At 38.8% G+C, this 15,654-nt stretch overlaps 1 pseudogene; it reads left to right on the top strand.

Annotated features, from left to right (window-relative positions):
- The first annotated feature begins 1,461 nt into the window (after positions 1-1,461).
- On the top strand, positions 1,462-9,742 carry LOC109869662 (chymotrypsin-like elastase family member 2A; annotated as a pseudogene).
- The last annotated feature ends 5,912 nt before the right edge of the window (positions 9,743-15,654 follow it).

Here is a 15,654-nt window from a genome sequence, read left to right on the forward strand (position 1 = left end):
TGGATGTAAAAAAAAATTGTTTATTCGAGATGATACGAACATTGTGGACAATTTTCAGCATGTTGCAACATTGAAATGCAGAAATAACCACTTTTCCATAAACAAAGTCTCAATCATTTTTGATGCACTCTGGATGTAAAAAAAATATTTTTATACTATGATTTAATACCAGGCAGTTTTATGGCTTGTAAAATAAGTTGTCCTTAAATGTTTAAAGGGGCAATCTGGGATTAGAAAACCCACTAAACTGCTACTAGTTTTGGTAAGCAGCTGAGGGATGGGGCTGGAGAAATGTAATCACTCTTAAATTCATAGACAGACCTATAGATATGACCGCACATGATATTCAAAATTATAGATTGAACCTTGTTTTGAATCTATACACTGTTTGTTTACAATTGCATTGTTTCTTATATTTTTGGTTCCGATAGCAAATTGGTCTGAACTAGGTGAACAACCTAGGTGAACAACCTCCACCTTAAATAGCTGGAGAATAGTTATAGAAAAACACTTGGTGCATGTTGCATAATGACCTGTCTGGAACAAGTCAGGAAAATGTTACACATTTTTTTACCTAGGAGATAACATGTTTTTCGCAATGTTTGTCTTCTCAACTGTGGGTTGTGTGAAATTCACAGGTGTTATGGAATAACTCCGGTTGCCTGAGTTGACTCCTATGGAAAAAATTTCACCAAACTGCATAAAGTTGATATTTATGGGGACAGAACAATGTTAATTTTTGTTCAGAGTTATCTGTAATAACAGATTTGGTCAAGCAAGTATTAACCAACATTATATCATTATATAGTATAATGAACCGTAGATGTGTGTCTCAACCAACAATAGTGATGACAAAGAGGTGCAAAACAATCAAAAGCAGTGCTTTTGGGTATGCATCTAAAACTACAATTTCAAGTGCAATGTGTATAGAAGGCTATTGGTCATTGAAAAGGTCTTTCAGAAGTTTGGGACCATAACATAGGGAGTTTCTCAATTGAACTCTTTAAAGGCATAGACTGGGAAAAAAATTAACAACACATCCTCTAATTAGCATATAATACAATTATATGACATTACTATCACAATAAAATCCATATTTTTGTAGATTGTGCGGTACCGTGCTACTTACTTTATTTTATCTAGGTCACCATGCGTTGGTAATTTACAATTTATGAAACATGCTGCTCTGAGAAACTGTGAGAAATGCTCGTCACTACACATATGATTAATCCTAATCTCTTTTTAAATCAATATTACAATTCAAGGAAAGTGGGAAAAAAAGGGCGGTGGGCAATTTTATCCGTGAGGCTGGGCTGGCTGTCCGTAGCTTCACCCCCAGTTTGCTCAGACAGGGTGGCTGACGAATCGTTTCCCAGAATCTGTTTAGCAAATGACACATACAGTAGCCTACAGTATAAAGGCATCCTTGGTATGAACAGACATTTTGAAGATACAAACAGGATGAAGTTTGTGGTCCTCGCTTGTCTGGTTGCTGCTAGTAAGTATTCTACTTATGTGTTTACTAATATAAACATAACACCATACAGTAGCCTACTTCTCTTCCATCTTAAGTTGACATAATGTTACATTGTTAAATCTATAAAGTAGCATTTCCAGTAAAATACATAAATGTGGAAATGCATAAACTTGAAGTGTATTCATTTCTAATACAATCAAAATGTTGCATTTTTGACTCAATAGTGTATTGATAGTAATGCATGTGGCTCCTTCCAGTAACGACGAGCACAACCGTTCCTTGATTTTAACTGGCAGCTTTATTCTGTAGTTTTAGTCAGAATTATCACCTTCTGTGAAAACTAAAAAGTAAATGAAAATAGAGTTAAGCACACTCTTACAACCTTCTTGTTTTACGACCTTCTTAAGTCACTCGACTTATTAGCTTGGTATAACTCTGAAGTGCTTACATACATAAACATTTTAGCCGGAGCTATAACAGTATCAGATTAAACACATGAATGAAGGAAAAATACCTCATTGGCTGCTTATTACAGAAGGGAGGAAATCAAAACTTCACACATTATTTCTGGCATGAATTCACGCATCATCCTTAATTATTATAACGTTACCATCCTAACATACACACTTCAACCTTTACAAACAACACACGAAGACATGAAAATGTAGCTAAGAGCGCGGGATTGCCTTCACTCCAAAGGGTGTGTTGCTACGATAATGATCCCCGTTAAAACAGTTATTAGCCAAATAGTTCCGCTTGTCTTATCATTGCCCCCGCATAGCGAACACATACAATGCACACTAACAGACTTGAAGTTGCAGTTGAAGTCAGAAGCTTACATACACCTTAGCCAAATACATTTAAACTCAGTTTTTCACCATTTCTGACATCTAAATCCTAGTAAAAAAAACGGTCTTAGGTCAGTTAGGATCACCACTTTATTTTAAGAATTTTGTAATGTCAGAATAATAGTAGAGAGAATGATTTATTTAAGCTTTTATTTCTTTCATCGCATTCAAACGTTTCGGGGTAGTCTTTCACAATCTTCCCACAATAAGTTGGGTGAATTTTGGCCCATTCCTCCTGACAGAGCTGGTGTAACTGAGTCAGGTTTGTAGGCCTCCTTGCTCACACACGGTTTTTCAGTTCTGCCAACAAATTTTCTATGGGATTGAGGTCAGGGCTTTGTGATGTCCACTCCAACACCTTGACTTTGTTGTCCTGCCACAACTTTGGAAGTATGCTTAGGGTCATTGTCCATTTGGAAGACCCATTGCAACCAAGCTTTAACTTCCTGACTGAAGTCTTGAGATGTTGCTTCAATATATCCACATAATTTTCCTCCCTCATGAAGCCATCTATTTTGTGAAGTGCACCAGACCCTCCTGCAGCAAAGCACCCCCACAACAGGATGCTGCCACCCCCTTGCTTCACAGTTGGTGTTCTTTGGCTTGCAAGCACCCCCCTTTTAACTCTAAACATAACAATGGTCATTATGGCCAAACAGTTTTATTTTTGTTCCATCAGACCAGAGGGCATTTCTCCAAAAAGCATGATCTTTCTCCCCATGTGCAGCTGCAAACCGTAGTCTGGAATTATTATCGCTGTTTTGGAGCAGTGGCTTCTTCCTTGCTGAGCGGCCTTTCAGGTTATGTCAACATAGGACTCGTTTTACTTTGGATATAGATACTTTTGTACCTGTTTCCTGCAGCATCTTCACAAGGTCCTTCATTTTTGTTCTGGGATTGATTTGCACTTTTCACACCAAAGTACGTTCATCTCTAGGAGACAGAACCCGTCTCCTTCCTGAGTGGTATGACGGCTGAGTGGTCCCATGGTGTTTATACTTGCGTACTATTGTTTGTACAGATGATAGTGGTACCTTCAGGAGTTTGGAAATTGCTCCCAAGGATGAACCAGACTTGTGGAGGTCTACAATTTTTCTTTCAGAGGTCTTGGCTGATTTCTTTAGATTTTCCCATGATGTCAAGCAAATAGGCACCTCCAATTGACTCAAATTATGTCAATTAGACTATCAGAATATTCTGAAGTCACAACATAATTTTCTAGAATTTTCCAAGCTGTTTAAAGGCACAGTCAAATGTGTAAACTTGTGTGTAAACTTCTGACCCACTGGAATTGTGATACAGTGGATTATAAGTGAAATAATCTGTCTGTAAACAATTGTTGAAAAAAATACGTGTCAAGCACAAAGATGATGTCCTAACCGACTTGCCAAAACTATAGTTTGTTAACAAGACATTTGTGGATTGGTTGGAAAAATGAGTTTTAATTGACCCATACCTACGTGTATGTGAACTTCCGACTTCAACTGTATGTGTGAGAGTTCTGAGTGTGTTGTGTTTCTGAGTCTACGGGTGTGGCTTGCCCACCTTCCCTCCTGTGGTGACGAGAGTGGTGGGAGGAGAGGACGTCAGGCCCAAAAGCTGGCCCTTGGAAGGTACCTCATGTTAACTTGACGCATAACATGCTAAGGTTGCATTTACAACAGACAGCCCAATTCTGATAATTTTTCACAGATCTTTTTCAGAGCTGATCTGATTTGTCAAAATACCAATTAGAGACAAAAAGATCAGAATCAGGCTTCCTGTGTAGCCATAGTGACTGTTGCTTTGTATCACAACCATGTTAAAACTGTTAAAAGTGGCTCTACCTGCTTTTGAAATCTGAATTCTCATTCTTAAGTATGCTCTCTCTAATTCTCTCTTTCTCTCTCTCAGAGGACATGAGCCCTAGGACCATGCGTCAGGACTACTTGGCATAATGACTCCTTGCTGTCCCCAGTCCCACTGGCCTTGCTGCTGTTCCAGTTTCTTCCTAGGTTTTTGCCTATCTAGGGAGTTTTTCCTAGCCACCGTGCTTCTACACCTGCATTGCTTGCTGTTTGGGGTTTTAGGCTGGGGCTATATAAATAGATTTGAGTTGATAGAGGACTGAGGGTCTTCCAAATATTGTAAGTGTGTAAATAGTTACCCATGTTATTTTGTAAATGTATATATACAGTATATATATATATATATATAAACCAGATCTATTGTGTTATATTCTCCTACATTCAATTCACATTTACACAATCTTCAGAGTGTTTTCTTTCAATTGGTACCAATAATATGCATATCTTTGGTTCTGTGCCTGAGCTACAGGCTGTTAGATTTGGGTATGTCTTCAGGCGGAAATTGCACAAAGTAGGGGGGGAGCTAGGGGAACTCCCCCCATTCAGCTGAAAAGGTGGCGCAGGGAATTCAAAATATAATATATAACTTTCACACATTAACAAGTCCAATACAGCAAATGAAAGATAAACATCTTGTTAATCTACCCATCATGCCCAATTTTTTTTAAATGTTTTACAGCTAAAACACAACATATATTTATGTTAGACCACCACCAAATCAAAAAAAAAAAAGCAATTTTTCCCAGCCAAAAATAGAGTCACAAAAGCAGAATTAGAGATGAAATGAATCACTAACTTTTTGAAAATCTTCATCAGATGACACTCATATGACATGTTACACAATACATTAATGTTTTGTTCGATAATATGCATATTTATATCCACAAATCTCGGTTTACATTGACGCCATGTTCAGAAGTGCCTCCAAAATATCAGGAGGAATTACAGAAAGTTTACGCCAAATAACAGAAATACTCATCATAAACTTTGACTAAAGATACATGTTCTACATATAATTGAAGATACACTGGTTCTTAATGTAATCGCTGTGTCAGATTTTTTTTTTTAAACCTTACGAAAAAAGCCTACCATGCAATAATCTGAGCTCAGATTATTGGAGTCAACAGAAATACTAAATTACATCATAAATATTCCCTTACCTTTGATGATCTTTCATCAGAATGCAGTGCAAGGAGTCCTAGTTCCACAATAAATCGTTGTTTTGTTCCATAATGTCCAATACTAGTGTCCAATTAGCTGCATTTGCTAGCACTTTCACCTTATGTGCCCAAAAGCTGACGCTGGTCCAGGAGAACTCGGACGAAAACTTCAAAAATATATATTCCAGGTCGAATAAACTGGTCAAACTAAGTAGAGAATCAATCTTCAGGATGTTATTTTCATATATATCCAATAACGTCCCAACCGGATCATACGTTTTCATCTGCAGCCAAATGGAACCATGGTGACATCCACAGACAAATGCGCCACAGGGAAATTGCATTCTGCCAGGACAGTGACTATTTCCCCTCCCATTCGGCCAAAGTTCACACCAGAGGCTCCATTCCACGTTCTACTGAATGAGGACATCTAGTGGAAGGTGTAGGAAGTGCTAGCAGCTCCATATCATATTTGGAAGGGAAGAGGCGATGATTTAAAATTAGAAACGCATTCAGAATTTCACTTCCTGTTTGGAAGATTGCCTGCCCTATGAGTTCTGTTATACTCACAGACATAATTCTAACAGTTTTAGAAACTTCAGAGTATTTTCTATCCAATTGTAATAATATGCATATATTAGCAATCTAGGACAGAGTAGGATGCAGTTCACCATGGGCACGCAATTCATCAAAAGTGAAAATACTGCCCCCTATCCCCAACAATTTAAATTCACACAGGACACCGGATAAGACTCCCATTCGGAGTCAGTGTCACTGTGAAAGAAAATGTTCAGTTAGAATAGTTTCATATATGAGCCCTGTATCAACAAGTATAATAAACATATATATATATATGGAGTACAGGGAACATAAGGTTGAATATATTATTATAGACCTGCTAGATCTACTGTCTCTTTTATATTATGACATTTCAGCTAGATCTACTGTCTCTATTATATTACAACAGACCAGCTGTATCTACTGTCTCCATTTCACTTTGGCCATTGTTCTGGGCCTGCCCTCCCCTCAACAGCCTCAAATAGGCTATTTCATGTGGGTTGGGGTGGGGCGGCAGACACACGCATCATTACATGTTTATATATTGCTTCTAAAATTTAAAAAAAATCACAAATAATATAATATTTTATTAATTTCAAACAAGGGCATTAGCATGATAAGAACTTACCAGTCCAAAACGATGTCCTCTCCCGTTCCAAAAATATTCCTCCACAATCGCTAAATGAATCGTCCTACAACAATCTCTGTCTCACTTGCCCAATCAATTTACTCCAAAATTGTGTGTACATCTGTATATCTAGACTTAGATTTAGCTTTCCCTGACTTAGTCACCAAACTGATTGATATATATAAACAGCTGAATCTGCGCGTTTACCAAACAATTTAGTGCGTAATATGTGTTTCTCCTTCCAGTATGAAACTTCAATAGAGGATGACTCTCTTTACACTGGAGCTTACTACATGGGTTGGTCTTGCAACACATAAACAGGACCTATTGCCGTTTACCTCAGCTCATTGGCTATCTACCCAGCTAGATTTCAAGACGATCAGTTTCGGGTTAAAAGACAGTCAATCAACGAAACAGTGGGCAAATGATTGGTGCACAATGATGTCATGACTTGTTGTCTTCAAATCGGTTTCTTTTAGTCAATACGTCCCGCGAAATGGCCCATCTATTTGATTGTGTTATAAACAAACCAGCTGATTGCAGTGAAACCAAACATGACTGGAAAAGTCACGTTCTGTGTGGGTTATTTACCTGGAATGTGTCGTGGAAAATGGAATGAGATGCAATTCACGAAACAAGCGGTTCACAAAATGTTTCGTGTTAGGCTATAAAAATGGATTTGATCAAACAAAAGATCATTCATTGTGTAACAATGAGCATTGGAATTGCAAACAGACGAAGATCGTCAAAGGTAAACGATTTATTTTAATGCAGTTTGTGATTATGTTACGCCTGTGCTCGTTAAAATTGTTGTTTTTTATGGGCTCTATGCTCAGATAATCGCATCGTATTCTTTCGCAGTAAATCCTTTTTTAAATCTAACAACGCAGTTGGATTAGCAAGATTCTAGGCTTTCGATTCATGTGAGACACTTGTATTTTCATGAATGTTTAATGTGACTATTTATGTAGCGATCACCGTATGTTGTGGAATTTCAGCCCTCTAGCGGGTTCCGTGTGCAGAGAGGTTAATATCATTGCGGATATTTTACCACAATGAAACCTAAAGTAACTATTCCCTGCTTTCCTGTGTGTTTCAGGTCTCTCTCCAGTACGACAGGGATGTCGAATGGAGACACACTTGTGGTGGAACTCTGATTTCCAGCGAGTGGGTCCTCACCGCTGCTCACTGCATGAGGTAAGAGAGAATATTTTTAAGAAGGGGCATTTGGGGGCAGTCATGAGCAGGAACTATAATGGGCCGCAGTCCTGAAATCCAAGCTGCAATAATAGTATAGTTATTCATTTGAATGTACATTTTATATAATTTTCAACATGTATCAAGAGAATCAAAGTTTAACATAAAGTTTGAAGTTTGGTGAATTGGATACCTGGTGTCACGCCATGTAACAGTGATTGTTTATCTCAAGCAGTAGCAGGACCTACAGAGTCTACCTGGGAAAGCACAACCTGGTTCAGACTGAGGACTGTTGGTGTTGCCAAGATTGTTGTCCATGAGAAATGCAGTTCCCTCATCATCCGGTATAACCAATGCTAAATTTGCTTTATGGTGGTGCAGGTTAAATAGACACGTTTGGTGAATAAGATAACACAGCAAAAATTATAGTACACAACTGAATAGGTAGTTCATTAAAGATGAACTGAAACGCTGAAATCAACATTCAACGTTCGTTGCATCAGCTGGTTGAACGTGATGTTATGAAAATGCTTTTAGAACATTACATTCTACGTTTTTCGAGCGTCTCGCACAAGCGTCAAGAGATGTGGGCGCAGCCACTGCCATATTAAAACAACGTCATTGGGCATGGTAGATCCTCTGCGCACCTACTTTAAGGATGGCTTTTCAATCTATGATCAAGAAGTGAATAAACAAAAAGCAAAAACTACCAATTTGAGACGAGAAAAACAATAAAATACTAACAATCTTATTAACAAGCCTGGTCAAAAATACAATTGCATACGTTTTTGAGCTCATTCAGCTGTAGTAGGTTAACTTACATTACGGTGATCTACTATTACCCGACATTAGCAAGCTATTTATTTATTTATATTTTTTATTTAACCTTTATTTAACCAGGTAGGCTAGTTGAGAACAAGTTCTCATTTATAACTATGACCTGGCCAAGAATAAAGCAAATCAGTTTGACACATACAACTACACAGAGTTACACATGGAATAAACAAACTTACAGTCAATAATACAGTAGAAGAAATCTATATACAGTGTGTGCAAATGAGGTAAGGCAATAAATAGGCCATGGTGGCGAAGTTAATTACAATATACCAATTAAACACTGGAGTGATTGATGTGAGGATGATGCATGTGCTAGTAGAGATACTGGGGTGCAAAGGAGCAAGATAAATAAATATATCCAGTATGGGGATGAGGTAGTTGGATGGGCTATATTACAAATGGGCTATGTACAGGTGCAGTGATCTGTGAGCTGCTCTGACAGCTGGTGCTTAAAGCTAGTGAGGGAGATATGAGTCTTCAGCTTCAGTGATTTTTGCAGTTCATTCCAGTCATTGGCAGCAGAGAACTGGAAGGAAAGGCAGCCAAAGGAGGAATTGGCTTTGGGGATGACTAGTGCGATATACCTGCTGGAGCGCACGCTATGGGTGGGTGCTGCTATGGTGACCATATCAGACCATATTTTGGACTGATATGACTGTTTGTAGTTAAATCAAAGTAGTCAAAACAATGTCAGTTCACCTTTAAAGATAAGGACTTTAAAGAGAAGGACCTTACCTGAGGTAACACATTGTGTGGTGTCTTCCTTTCCGCTAACAGCCGGAGGCGCCCTCCCTGATGTCCTGTCGCTGACCACGGCACCTTTACCCATGGTGAGCGACACCATGGTGTGCGCTGGAGGAGATGGCATTGTGTCCGGATGCAATGTGAGTCCCAAAGCGTACCTTTGCACAACAAAATGATAACAGTGCCCATAACTATGTAATTATGAACAAATTCAGGCACCTTATTGCAAATGTTCAAAAGTGACCAAAGAGACACTAGGCCATCCAATGTCAAAAGAGAACCGCATATTCCAGACCCCTGGTCTACAGAATGATAGAGCTGTGCTGCACTTGTTTTGTTTGAATTTCTGGTTTTGTGCTTTGACCCAGGGTGACTCCGGTGGTCCCCTGAACTGCCAGAATGCTGATGGAGTCTGGGAGGTCCACGGTATCGTGAGCTTGGGCTGAACTGCAACTTCCCCAAGAAGCCTACTGTCTTCACCCAAGTCAGCTCCTACATGGACTGGATCAACACTGTAAGTGCATTCAGCTCAGTTCACATTGGAACACTTTGACTATAATTTTTGTGGTCCACAATGATTAGGTACGAAAGTGTTATTTGCTGCAAAGTGTTCACAGAGATAAAGAGTGTCACTTTGACTGATATTTTGAGTCGAGTTGCTTGATGGAACCATTGAGATTCTTTTCAACTTTGTTTTAGAGTATCTACAGTAGAACTAGAGATGTTGTACAGTACACGTGAATCATGATGAAGGCACATCTAATGTTTTTCTTTCTCATCTTTTCCATAGGCCATGATGAGCAACTGAGCCAACTGCTTGTTGGGAATCGACTGACATGTGGATGTTTTGTTCTAAATAAAACATCTAAAATAAGAATCGTGCTGTTGTTAGATGATTTTTTATACAATGCTGAAATGTACATATATTGGAAGTAATAAAAAGATAAATACTACACAATGCTTAGCCACAACTTTTAAAGGGGTAGTCTGAATCAAACACTCAAACATGAAATCAGGTTTTTGGCCAACTGATGTATATTTTTACGAATGTGCAATAATGGCTAAGAAACATCTTGATATAATAGAAGGAAAGCTTTTTTCTCTAAAATAATTGACACCCTGTAGCCTATGACAAGATAGTGGGGGGAGAAATATCTACCTGTATGTAGAATACTAAATCTATTAATGTGCTGAATATGTAGTTGTAAAGTATGGTTTCTACAATAGAATAACTAATGGTAAAATTAGGAATGTAAACATAGTCACTAACACTGAAATGACATATAATAGTAAATATGCATAAACATAAGCAGAATATGCATAGTAATAATATGGAATGTATACACAAACAATGGCAAACCTTATCTGGGTAATATGTGTAACTCTTCTTGCGTTGTGTACAATCAATCATAGACACGAACTCCAACTTGTAGTACCAGTCATGGAGCATTATTCTGATAGAAACAGCACAAAATCGCACGTCATGCAATGCACAGCTCACCATCCAACTCTGCACTCACGCACTGTACAAAATACACGACCCCCCCCCCACCAGACCCAGTAAGTTGCTAGCTAGAATTAGCTGGAATTCTCGACAACAAAATGCATAACAAATATGCACCAAAAAAACGCTAAATCTTAAGTGTGGTGTTCTAATAACATTTGCAAACAAATTGATATAAATTGTACATTTAAATCATCACTTGGGAGTATAACAATCACTTTTGATGTACAGTGATTTGCAACCAAAAACTTACCGCTGGTTTGGTGCTTGTTCACCGGGACGATTCTAACTGAAACATCCTCCCTCGTAAGCAAGCTACCGCAAACCAGCCAATAAGATGTCATGTTGAGCAAGACAAAACTAAAACCAAAAACCCATTGGCTTAACAATAAAGTGGCAAGGGGAGTCACCAAAATTAACCCTGTTACATATGCATACATAAAATATGGCTGGATTATATACTGAGCCTTCAGAAATGATTTATACTCATATTCCACATTTTCTTGTGTTATAGCCTGAATTAAAAATATATTAAACATTTTCTCTCACCCATCTACAAACAGTACCCCATAATGAAAAAGTGAAAACAGTTTTTTTGAAATGTTTGCACATTTATTGTCACGCCCTGGCCTTAGTATTCTGTGTTTTCGTGAGTATTTTTGACCAAAATACTCACGAAAGTCAGAGTCAGAGGCCAGAGGCCAGGGTGTGACATGGGGATTTATGCGGTTTGTTTTGTCTGGGGTTGTTTGTAGTTATGGGATTGTGGTTAGAGTAGTACTCTAGGTAAGTCTATGGTTGCCTAGAGTGGTTCTCAATCAGAGGCAGGTGTTTATCGTTGTCTCTGATTGGGAACCATATTTAGGCAGCCATTCTTTAGGTCTCTTGTGGGTGATTGTTCCTGTCTTTGTGTTTGTGGCACCAGATAGGACTGTTTCGTTTTTTTCACGTTTTGTAGATTGTTGTACTTTCATCTTTATTAAAGATGTACAAAACTAACCACGCTGCATTTTGGTCCGCATCTCTTTCACCAGAAGAAAACCGTTACATTTATTGAAAATGAAAATCAGAAATACAGTCAGAAGTTTACATACAACTTAGCCAAATACATTTAAACTCAGTTTTTCACAATTCCTGACATTTAATCCTAGTAAAAATACCATCTAGGTTAGTTAGGGATCCCCACTTTATTTTAAGAATGTGAAATGTCAGAATAATAGTAGAGAGAATGATTTATTTTAGCACATTCCCAGTGGGCCAGAAGTTCACATGCTACCAAATAATAATTGAGTATAATGCCTTTTATTTGTTTAACTTGGGTCAAACCTTTCGCTAGCCTTCCACAAGCTTCCCACAATAAATTGGGTGAATTTTGGCCCATTCCTCCTTACAGAGCTGATGTAACTGAGTCACGTTTGTAGGCCTCCTTGCCCGCACACACCTTTTCAGTTCTGCCCACAAATGTTCTATAGGATTGAAGTCAGGGCTTTGTGATGGCCACTCCAATACCTTGGCTTTGTTGTCGTTAAGCCATTTTGCCAAAACTTTGGAAGAATGCTTTGGGTCATTGTCCATTTGGAAAACCCATTTGCAACCAAACTTTAACATCCTGTCTGATGTCTTGAGATGTTGCTTCAATATATCCACAATTCTTCTCCCTCATGATGCCATCTATTTTGTGAAGTGCACCAGTCCCTCCTGCAGCAAAGCACCCACACAACATGATGCTGCCACCCCCGTGCTTCACAGGTTGGGATGGTTTTCTTCGGCTTGCAAGCCTCCCCCCTTTTCCTCCAAACATAACGATGGTCATTATGGCCAAACAGTTCTATTTTTGTTTCATCAGACCAAAGGACATTTCTCTAAAAAGTATTATCTTTGTCCCCATATGCAGTTGCGAACCGTAGTCTAGATTTTTTATGGCAGTTTTGGAGCAGTGGCTTCTTCCTTGCTGAGCGGCCTTTCAGGTTATGTTGATATAGGACTCGTTTTACTTTGGATATAGATACTTTTGGACCTGTTTCCTCCAGCATCTTCACAACGTCCTTTTCACACCAAAGTACGGTCATCTCTAGGAGACAGAACCCGTGTCCTTCCTGAGTGGTATGACGGCTGTGTGGTCCCATGGTGTTTATACTTGCATACTATTGTTTGTACAGATGAACGTTTGTAAATTGCTCCCAAGGATGAACCAGACTTGTGGCGGTCTACAATTTGTTTTCTGACTTTTCACACATAAGAATACTTATGAAAATTGATAAAACATCTTATTTAACAATGTTACCTAACTAATTCTGATTCTGCTATGACAGTTTACAAACCCGGAGACTTTCACCTTTTGGTTCCTAAGTGATAGCATAAGACTTAGAAATCAACAAAAAGACACACAAAACATAACAGTATTAACAATGTGGTAAGCGATTCTGGAATCTGGTCTCTCTCTCGCTCCACTTCCTCTGTCATGGTGTCTTCAAGCTCACCCATTATGCAGCTGGACCTCACTTCATGTGAGAACTATGCACCCCCCAAGGAGAGACATGACGATCTTTACTGCTGCAGGTGCTGTAAGGAGTAGTGTGTGTGTGGCCCAAACCAATGCTGTCCCAACACCCCCGCCTGGTGTCTCTTGATGCACACTCAATCTCCAGAATTCAGCCCGTGCCCTTGGTTATCTCTGCTTTCACCTGAGGATATACAAACGGGGTCATTTCCTGACAACATAGACTCTCCTCTTATGGCAAGATCACTAATTTGTGACATTTGAATAACAGCATCAACTGTACTCCCATCGGTCTCCCAGTTACCAGTTACCAATCTATGTGGCACGAGTCCCTCATAAACTGATATCCCAACAATGCTACTAAAGTAAGCCCTGCTACTAACCAACATGGCCCATGACCATAGTCTCACAATACCCCTCATTTGCTCAGTAGACCAGTTCCATGTTTGTAAATATTGCATCCTTCGCTACTAGTACTGCTCCTTCAGTTACTGTCCCTACCGCGACTGCCATGATAAATTGTTCGCCGGCTGTTAGATTAATGCGTTGGGAAGAATATCCAACCTAACAAAACTCTGAGTCACAGGTTTCCTGAAAGCTTACCATAGTGTCTCAAATGCCAACACTATCTCTTCTACTCTCACCATGATCTGGTAATGTTAAATTAAAACCCCATATTGTGTACAGTTTGCTGTCATTACCTCTCACCTATAACACACTAGTCACTATTCCTAATGCATTTCTACAGTTATAAACATACACATTCTCAAATCAATTGGTCAATATACACCATTCCCTCCTCTGGAACAATGATCACACTTATGTTCCACGAAACCTAAAAACATGTTGACTTGAGAATGAAAGAGAAAAAAAAGTTTAATAACTTAACATTAAAATTCTGAGTACACGGTAAAACAAAAGAGAACAAAAAACGTTCATGGTTGTCCCAAGCTATCATCCAGTGATTCCCCTAACAAACCACCTCCCTTCGGGATGACACTTGGAGATAAGGTTTCTGGAGACTCTCTCGGCCAAATACATTTTAGCAGCGCCACCACCCCTCGCTGCTCTGTAGCAACTCTCTCTCGCTGTCTCCAAATCATAACTAAAACATTTGATAAATTATCCAACCCAAATTGAGAATAACAGTCCTTAGTGCTTACTTTGTGTCTAGGACTCAAATTCAAGCTTCTCAACTTAGCACACATCATCCCTGTTAGAATATACATTTATTAACAACCTTTTATTGCCAGTAATAACTATTCTCATTTACACCCCCCCTTTGTCCCCGTTTTCCTGTCACGAGTGGCCTGGTAATGAAAGATCAGTATCTCAATGTCTTATTCTAAGCTGTTTTATGAATTATTACATTAATATTTTCTTAATAACATTATCTCTACGACAAATGTCAAAAAGCATAACAACATACTGTTACTGCTAAAACCAATTTCAAAATTAGTCCATACTCCCTTATTCTACTGGTGACCTCTCAGAAGAGTTACTCGATCATGAAGTTAGCGCCTAACCCCTCGCAGAATCCCACACTCCAGTATCCCAATCTCGTGAAATTTGTATCGAAACAAAAACACAAAAGGAAATCAGCAATACATACAGTTGAAGTTGGAAGTTTATATACAATTAGGTTGGAGTCATTAAAACTCGTTCTTAAACCACTCCACAAATGTCTTGTTAACAAACTATAGTTGGAAAAATGACTTGTTTCATGCAGAAAGTAGATGTCCTAACCGACTTGACAGATTACATGCTGGAGTTATTATCACGGCAGTCGCGGTAGGGACAGTAACCAACAAGTTGGTTAGGACATCTACTTTGTGCATGAAACAAGTCATTTTTCCAACAATTGTTTACAGACAGATTCACTATATCACAATTAAAATGGCTTTAGAAGCTTTTGAAAAGCTAATTGACATCATTTGAGTCAATTGGAGGTGTATCTGTGGATGTATTTCAAGACCTACCTTCAAAGTCATTTCAAAAGAAATCAGCCAAGACCTCAGAAAACAAATTGTAGACCTCCACAAACAAAAGTATGCAAGAATTAACACCATGGGACCACGCATCCGTCATACCGCTCAGGAAGGAGACACGTTCTTGTCTCCTAGAGAAGAACGTACTTTGGTGCGAAAAGTGTAAATCAATCCCAGAACAACAGCGAAGGACCTTGTGAAGATGCTGAAGGAAACAGGTACAAAAGTATCTATATCCACAGTAAAACGAGTCCTATATCAACATAACCTGAAAGACTGCTCAACAAGGAAGAAGCCACTGCTCCAAAAGCCAGACTACAAGTTTGCAACTGCACAAGGAGACAAAGATCATACTTTTTTTGAGAA

The sequence above is a fragment of the Oncorhynchus kisutch genome, linkage group LG24 (assembly GCF_002021735.2).
Source record: "Oncorhynchus kisutch isolate 150728-3 linkage group LG24, Okis_V2, whole genome shotgun sequence".
Lineage (NCBI taxonomy): Eukaryota > Metazoa > Chordata > Actinopteri > Salmoniformes > Salmonidae > Oncorhynchus > Oncorhynchus kisutch.